Source organism: Sparus aurata, chromosome 17, assembly GCF_900880675.1.
Source record: "Sparus aurata chromosome 17, fSpaAur1.1, whole genome shotgun sequence".
NCBI lineage: Eukaryota > Metazoa > Chordata > Actinopteri > Spariformes > Sparidae > Sparus > Sparus aurata.
The window spans coordinates 29,628,154-29,635,668 of NC_044203.1; positions in this window are offsets into that span (position 1 = coordinate 29,628,154).

Consider the following 7,515-nt stretch of genomic DNA (forward strand, 5'->3'; position numbering starts at 1 on the left):
TAAACCGCCCTCCCCGCCACCATCGCCACCACCGCTGCCACCATCATCACCATCACCCCTCCCATATGAAAATCAGCCCTTCAGTGTAGCTGCATTGTTCTGAGGCTTCGCCCCGAGGCTCAGCCATTCATAAATACAAACGGGGGGCCACAAAGGGCCACACTGTTCCCCCTCGTCCCAGCAAATATGGGTGAGGCTTTGAGCTCCGAGGCCCTTCTATCCACTGGTGTACGCTGGACGGAACTGAGCATATTTCATGATTTAGGATAGATGGAGATGGAGAGCACATCCACAGTTTTTTTGTTTTGTTTTGTTTTGGAGGTCAGTGTAACAGAAGGCAGGAAGTGAGATTGGGAGGGGGCGATACAGACAATGAGGCGTAGATGCTCGTGTGTGTGTGTGTGTGTGTGTCCTTCGGTCAAATCTGTGACTGTTTTGTTTTTCACAAGTCAGTGCTTCACAGAAGAAAGAAACCGAAGCGTCAGAACAGTCTTTTTGCATGTTTTACCCCACTGACTACGAGACTTGCTTTTCAGAGATTTGTGGTTAACATGTTTAAGGTGTGTTTCCCATCTTTCAGGCATCACGACCAAACAAATATTCACTGTGAAAGTTTCGCGAGAAAAGGTGAGCCGCTGTCAAAGTCACACAACAGCCGCGTGGTAATGAAACTGAAATGTGAGTTTAGATGGAAAACATAAGAGTGTGACAGGAAATAAACAAGAAACAGTCAAAAGTAGATTGACGGAAACAACTTAAACACTTTGCAATGCCAGTTGAAATACTGATATTTAATACTCAGTAAAGTATATGTAATTTATAAAAAAGAATGGGTTACAACATGATAAAACACAAATATTCTTTACACTAAGACACACTTGTCAACAGCAGCACCAACACTCAACCGGTACTCTGGGACCAACTCCAGATCTGAGCCAGTGCCTTGGTCAAGGGCACTGACCGGAAAATTAGCCTAGCGTGCATGTTTTGATGGTGGGGGAAACCGCCGTACCCGCAGGAAAGCTAACAAGCCCGGGAGAACGAGCGAATGCCTCCGCGCAGACAAATGAGGCCCAGTGGAAATTGAATCCAGGACCTTCTCACTGTGAAACACTAGGAGGGGGAAATGTAAAAAGTTGTTTGTTTATGCTTTAAGTTGGAAATGTATTATTACAAAACCGTGAGCATGGCTTGAGCACGGCCTACCATCGATATATCTGAAAATTAGGTAACATCCACGCATGTCAGTGGTCGATGTCCATCTGAGTTGTCACGTCAGTTTTGACGTTTTTAAAGCTACACAAGCTCTGAAAAACTCTTATCATTCTGTGTGTTGTTGTGTAACAACAGGCTGAAAACACTTTTGAAGCAGTTACTTAAAAAGAAAAAATCTTTATCTTGTCATTTTTTATGATGATGATATCTGTGTTTCTCTGGCGTAACATGGGGAAGAAATAACAACAAAAACAGTAAAAAGATAATGTATTGGTTATTGGCTATTCTGCAGTGTCAGCCCAGAATTTCTCGATTGAGAATGATGTCATCTCTGATAAGATAGACTTCTGTGCTTGGCAGGATTAATGCTGAACTTCATGCATCAGTTTCATTAAACGGACCAAACAGACAGAAACTGATCAAAAGTCCACGATCCAAAAGTGCATACATACATGATTAAACAAAACACTATGATTTTATCTCAGGATACTTTTGACCTTTGCACTAACTGGCACTTCATGACACTGTACTGTGAAGCTGGGCAACAAGAGTTGTGTACGAGAAACCTCTGCGCTGCCTCTGTGATCGAAGACGTCTCAGACTCCTCCTCGATGTCCTTGGAGCACACAGTGAACTCAGGTCACTCCCAATCTTCAATTAATCACATCGATTTGGTTTTCTTTTTTGTACAGTCTGTGCAATAGTTCCACTTTGTAGCTTTTCAGCCTCCTCATGTTCAACATCAGCAGTGATCTAAAGATAATCTGGGTGATTTAAGCCATGATCTTGTGATGTTTTAAGTGTCTCCTGAGGATTTAAGTCGACTGTACGTCACTTAAGGAAATACAGCGTGCTTGTATGAAACCAGCCAACTCATCTGTCCCATAAAAACACATTATGAAGCCTAAATGTGGCATTAAGTGTGTTCTCACAGTTGCATGGTGCAGTGACAGTGTCATGAAACCCCAGGACTTGTTAACACACACCCCCCCCCACCGTCCTGACACAGGAGCCATTGTCTCCCGAGGCCTTCTGGGACAGAACAGCTCAGCTCGAGCCTGACACCGCACAACACTGGGAAGTCGATGTGCACAGATAATTGTCTTTTAATCACAACAATCCCCTTTTCTCTGGCCTGGCTCGATTGTTTCTGTCTCTTGTTCAACCTATTCTCTCTCGGCTGTAACTCTTGTGGCTTTTAGCGAGTTTCGACCGGTCACGCCGAGCTTGTGAGCTCACGCTGTTCTGATGGACACATGATGAAGGACGAGGGGACTCTGGGGCAGATTGCTGTTACTGGATCTATTAAAAATGTTAAATCTAATAAAATGTGTTTATCTACTCAACTGAAATGCAATTCAGACATGGATTTTCTGATTAATTATCAAGCTGACGGAATAATAACATTTTCTGACTGACATAAGACCAGAATCCAATGATTCTCGGTTGTTTAATCAAGTTCTTGATACAAGTCAGAGATGTGGACTCGAGTCTTTGTGACTTGGACTCGACTCAAGTCATTGTTTTGTTCACTTGACTCAGCAAAACATAAATGACTTGAGACTCACTTTAGAATGACTGCAAGGAACGTTCAGTTTTTGTTGATTCTAGCGGCTCGTTTTGACAAAAGCGATGCGACACCAGTATTTATATGTGATTTTTAAATGAGTTATATGTGATCAGACCTGAGCACAGGCTTTAATGATAACTATATAAAAACAGCAGTCTTTCACTGATGGTCTCGTTTGCTGTTACAGGTCAATTATGATCATCGGAGGAATCACAAGACTGTTTCATAAACACTTAAAAGTTCCTTGTAGTCACGTTAAAGACTCGTGACGTGTGTTGAGACATGACGACTCTGTTCATTTTCTGTTTTCTGTTTAGTTTTTGGAGTTTTATTGAGTCTGGCTGTCAGTATTTCTCTGAGTTAAAGGGAAAATGATGGAGAGGGAAATTATTTTGATTGCGAATAAATTAAGAAATAATTCATTTGATTACGTTTATTTCATTGAATATCAAGAATTCAAACACAAATTCAATTAAATATCATTCTTTTTGAACAGGTCAGGTAAAATGGCCAGCTAGAAGGGCACTCAGTAGAGCGTATACCTCCACAAAAGCCCAGCAGTCCCCTTTTTAGACTCACTCACTGCCACCTGAATACGTCAGATTTTTCCATCAAGATTCATGGATTATTCCCAGAGAAATTAATGACACCACTGTGAAAGTGAGCCCTGGATCTGGTCCTTTATCCGGAGCCACACCAAAAGTTAACTATTGATAATAATAATAGTCAACTATTCTGGGCTGAGAACCATCCTCCATCCAAGTTTTGTGGAAATCCTTTATATTATCAGACAGGCACGGATACCATGTCTTTTCTCTTCATACAGTCATACACTGCAGGTAAGACTGACCTGACTTGCTTTAACTCAGGACTCAACTTGCCCAAGAAAAAGTTAGGAACCCAAATGACTTGGGACTTGTTTTGGACTTGGACTAGATGTCCAGCATGGAGGATTTAGGTGCGTCTATTGGCAGGAATGGAACATAATATTCACGATTACGTTTCCATTAGTGTATAATCACCTGAAACTAAGAACAAGTTTTTATTACCTTAGAATGAGCCTTATGTTACATCGACATCACCATGTTTCAGGTTTTTTAGCGACCACAGTGCGTTCTCCTTCACTCTTCAAATTGGTTGCAATGTGTAACGTCACCACCAGGTCCCACTAAATCACGTTAAAACTTTAGAGTTCTCTAATTTAGATTGCTCTTTTGTCAAAGCACTGTGCTTATGCTCTGGTTAGGTTTAGGCACAAAATCCAGTCATTTAGGGTTAGAGAAACATCACGTTTTGGCTTTGAATACCTGTTTCTGTTGCTACAAACACGGTTGGAGATTTTTCCCAAGGTTTTGTTAAAAAGGCGCCACAAACATGGCTGGTAATCGTCCAAAAGTCCCTTTAAAAATATCCAGTGGTGTAACATTTACAAATGTTGAAACTCAAATTCGAACTGTGAAATTCACTGAATCTGCACCACCCTCCCCTTCACCTCCCAACACGAAAGTCAGGTAATGAACATGCAATGTGAACCTGATGTGACATGTTTTGTGGAAATGTCAACATGGTACGGAGCCGATGACACGTACAAACATGAGCAGATCGATGGCTTGCAGAAGCGTATATGCTCATATTTTATTCTGGTGACTTGGCAGCTAAGTCCTACACACTGGACCCTCAAATGTGTTTATCTGCAGACCATTCAAATCCACAATGAAATATTTCGAGTATGCATGGTCAAGCAACTTAACACGGGTCATATTAGTTTATTGTTACAGTTGGAGATACATCTGCTTGCTACTCTTATCTAAAAAAGGAGGACTAAGTGACTTTTTGTGGATACTGGGTCGACAGAGTTACAGAAACCCTTTACTTTTCCAACAGTCTTGTTTTTAAATTCTGCATTAGGAGTAAAACCCACACCAGAATCTACATGCAATCACAGTGATATGGTGTAGACATGGAGGGTGTGTGGAAAGGGGGTGTGTGGGTGTGTGAGGGGGCTGTTGGGATTGTACTGGACAGAGACGGTGACAGAACAACACAGTCAGAATGGACCCATTGTCCCTCTGTCTCAGCAATGAATGGCTGCCATTTGCAGAACAGCTAGAAATGATTGCATTTTACATGTTCAATTGCTCAACCTACAGTCAAAGGTGTTTACCTACATCATTTTACAAGTTGGCCATTGATTGGACAGGCAAAAATAGAAGCAATCTATTTGCTAACAACAGACAGAAAACCTACAATAAAAAGTGCATCTAATCAGATATTTAACAAGGTTTTTTTCTAATTATGCTGACAAAGAAGGAACTCCAGTTAGACTCCAAAGCCAACATTCAAATATTTATCTTTACCAAACACAGAAGGACGCAGATTACATTTGTCACTCTGTCACTCTGTCCTATCAGACAAAAAAATGATATTCTACTCGCTCATCATGTTCACCATGTTTTGAACCAATGTATATGTCAATGAGGGATTATTGACCCAGTTCAGGGCTTTATATCCACAACACTGACATGCTGCTGTCTCTGAGTAACACGGGATTTGTATTCCCAAAGGTGCAACTAATCTCAAATTTGTCCTATTTGGGTTAAGTTCCCATACTGTGCCCCAACTGTCATTGTGTTGCTTTGATTGGATTGTGTTGACAAGCAGGTCATTATTTATTTATTTATTTACTTTTCAGCATTTTCTCTCATAAATTAAGATTAGCAGGAAGTGTTTGCCTTTAAAAGTTGTTCTGTTATTCTAATGACTGAAAAACCGTGAGCCAGACGCCAATGAGAGCAATGAGTGCTACATATTTGCACAAAATGACAGTGAGGGCAAAAAAAAATGTCTAAAATAATAATTTGGCGATACACTCATGCTGTGAACGATTTTAAAAAGCCCAATATTTGTTTTCTTAAGGGCTCGTTGAGTCACTGGGCTCCCAACAAATACATAATGCATGATTATCAAAAATAACAAACAGCACATTTACTATGTCCTGCGCATCATCCTCAGCTGGAATCACAGAATCGGTGTTGCAGCATTAAATATTGTTAATAACAAAACAATGTGCACAGGAGCAGTTAACTCTTTCTCACATATCTGCCTCTTTGGTTTCTGACAACTATAACCACGACATTTGAATTCCTGCCACATTGTTACTGAGAAATTAATTAAAGAACAGACATGTAAACACAGATGTGGAGGTAAAACTGAGATTTTCAAAAATAGTGGAGCAGAGAGAAGCAGAGCTCTTACCTTATCAGCTGATCTGAAGCCAGTGAGGAGCTCAGAGTCGTCTTCTCTCCTCCGTTTTCTCTCCTGCTCTCCCTCCTCCCTCCTCTTCCTCTCCGTCAGCAGATTGGGTCTTTGGCATACACAACCTGTGGTGGTGGTGGTGGTGGGGGGATTTCAGGTTTGAGATTCACACATTATTTTATTTAATTAAAGGAAAAAAAAAATGTTTCTTCCTTTCTTTGACTTCTTTTTTTTTTTAAGGAGATATATCATGCTCATTTTCAGGTTCATATTTTGTTTTTGAGATACGACAAGAATTTTTTTTAATGCTCAAAAAAGCCCATCAGTTTTCTCCTTGTTTGAGCTCCCGTCTCTTTAAGGCTCCTGCTCCTGAATACCCAGTCTGCTCTTATTGGTTAGTTTACACATGCCTGACCTAGTGATGCCAACAACAACAGAGCAGCTGTGCTTACTCAATTCTTCCGTGCCGAACTAGCCGCTTTAAATTATGCAAATGTGTTACGTGGTGATGTAGTGTGATGTCACAAAGTACGGAATTAAAGGCGGGACTACTTACGAGACGTTTCATGAGCAGGATTTTCTGTGGGAGAAAGGAGCTTCTGTTGTACCCTCTAAGCTTTGAAGACCTTTGACATGCAGAAGATCATATACAACACTGAAGGAAAGGAAAAAAGGACAATAGGTCTCCTTTAAAGTTCTCAATGGTGGCCCGTTGTTAAAAACAAAATGTTTCAACATGTGGAGGTCAGAGGGTGGACGGGGCATGTAATGTGTCACACTGTCATGTAACCAAGAGACTTGCTTTTTCTTACGATACAGACCTGTGTTCAGTGTTTGTGTTTTTATCACCTGTAACAATAAACTTAACATCACAATAATTACTCAATGGATACATACAAAAACATTGTTACTGAAAATGATTTGGAGTTTTACAGAATTATCCAAAGCTGTTATTCCGTTCTGTGATCAGAGTGCAACAAACTCCCACTTGTTGGTTCACTGGTGCAAACAACCACCAACACCCTGAGCTGTTTTCACTCCAGCAGTCAAGCAGTCTCACATTAGCACCCTTCTGACAGTGTTCAGCTTTGAATATTGACAAGACCAGACAACTGCCAGACAAATAATCTCTCTCTTTGGGAAATCTCTGGCAGAGATACGAGTTGGCTAAATGTGATATTAGCCCACAAAATACCCACTTTGACATTAAGCCTTTCTCCTCCACTATCTACTACAAACAATGAAATGAAGCTGCTTTATGATTTAATAACTGATGTTTAGAAACCTTTACAATTGCTTTATAAATGATTTATACATTTCTGTATCGTAGGAAAGTGGACATGTTTCAGTTTCTAGAAAACGTTTCATTTCTCATCCAAGAGGCTTCTTCACTTCTAACGAACTGGAGCGGAGTTGCAAGCTTTTAAACTGTGTGGGAAAGTCATTACAGAGTCATTAGGGCCACTTGTGGGCTG